The 1415-nt window shown below is 43.2% G+C and overlaps 1 non-coding gene across 1 annotated transcript; it reads left to right on the top strand.

Annotated features, from left to right (window-relative positions):
- The first annotated feature begins 529 nt into the window (after nt 1–529).
- On the top strand, nt 530–633 carry LOC112746451 (small nucleolar RNA R71). The gene has a single exon (XR_003174334.1). It is a non-coding gene; the product is annotated as a small nucleolar RNA R71 (small nucleolar RNA).
- The last annotated feature ends 782 nt before the right edge of the window (nt 634–1415 follow it).

Genomic DNA, 1415 nt, shown 5'->3' with positions numbered 1-1415 from the left:
TGATCTTTGGTTGGAGTTTTGGTATGTGGAATTGTTTTGTTGGTTGTGGTTGTAAGGTTTGTGGTTTTGTGGTTGGGTTTGTTGGTTTCCCCACCCAAAGTTTGGGTGGTTTCTCCAGCCTGGGTTGTAAGTGTTGGAGTGTGGATCATATGATTGCCTTTGTTGGTTTCCCACATAGTTAACCTCATCCCAATCACCTCCTTCAATGCCTACTTCCTCTTGATCTTGTGTGTGTATTGCAGCCACTTGCTTTGTTTCTAATTGCCTGGTAAGCTCTGCTAGTTGCTTGGCAAACACCTTGTTTTGGGCTAGAATTGTATCGACATGGTTCAGCTCCATGACTCCCTTAGTGTTGTGCCTTTCTGATGCATAGTAGTACTCATTCTCAGCCACTGTCTCGATCACTTCAATGGCTTCTTCCACGGTCTTTTTCTTGTTCAATGAACCTCCTGATGAATGGTCTACAGCCTTCCTTGATTCATAAGAGAGCCCATCATAGAAGATGTGCAATTGCACCCAATCATGGAACATGTTTGGTGGGCATTTCCTTATCAAGTCCTTGAATCTCTCCCATGCCTCGTAGAGAGTTTCACCATCTTGTTGTCTAAAAGTCTGGACCTCAGATCGAAGCCTATTGGCCTTTTGTGGAGGGTAGAAACGTGCCAGAAACTTGCCTTCCACCTCATCCCATGTGGTTAGACTCCCCCTTGGGAATGATTCCAGCCACTTAGCTGCCTTGTCCCTAAGTGAAAATGGGAACAAGAGCAGTTTATAGGCATCTTCCTGGACTCCATTGGACTTCACAGTGTCACAAATTCTCAGGAATTTTGTGAGATGTTGGTTTGGGTCTTCATTAGCACTTCCTCCAAAGGAACAATGATTTTCCACCAATGATATTAGCTGTGGCTTGAGCTCAAAATTGTTGGCCTGAATGGGTGGTTTCTGGATGCTACTACCACAATTCCCAGAGGTTGGGTTTATGTATGAACTAAGAACCCTCCTCTCAGGAATGGCATTGTTTCCATCAGCTCTCTCATGGTTGTGAACTTCTCTATCCATGTTGAGATCTAGAGCTTCCTCAAAATTGTCCTCAGATTCTCCTTCAGATTCCTCTTCTCCCACTACTCTCTTCCCTCTTGCTTCCCTTCTAAGTCTATGAAGGGTCCTTTCCGGTTCGGTATATGGAGGAGTTGATGTCTCTCCTCTCCTACCTGTCATACAAGAACACAGCTCAAACACAAACAGGTAAAATACTCTTGGTTAATGGAAGAGTATGGTCAGCTCAATTGAGGAATTAATTCAAACAGTTAGTGAGTCAGTGAGTTAGTTGCATGAATTTAAAGGCATAAAGAAGGAAAGCATGTAACCAAGTGCAGAAATTAAAATTCAACAAGTATTTAGAACAGAATTAACAA

This window comes from Arachis hypogaea, chromosome 14 (assembly GCF_003086295.3).
Source record: "Arachis hypogaea cultivar Tifrunner chromosome 14, arahy.Tifrunner.gnm2.J5K5, whole genome shotgun sequence".
Taxonomy (NCBI): Eukaryota; Viridiplantae; Streptophyta; class Magnoliopsida; order Fabales; family Fabaceae; genus Arachis; species Arachis hypogaea.
This window is presented reverse-complemented; position numbering and strand designations above follow the sequence as displayed.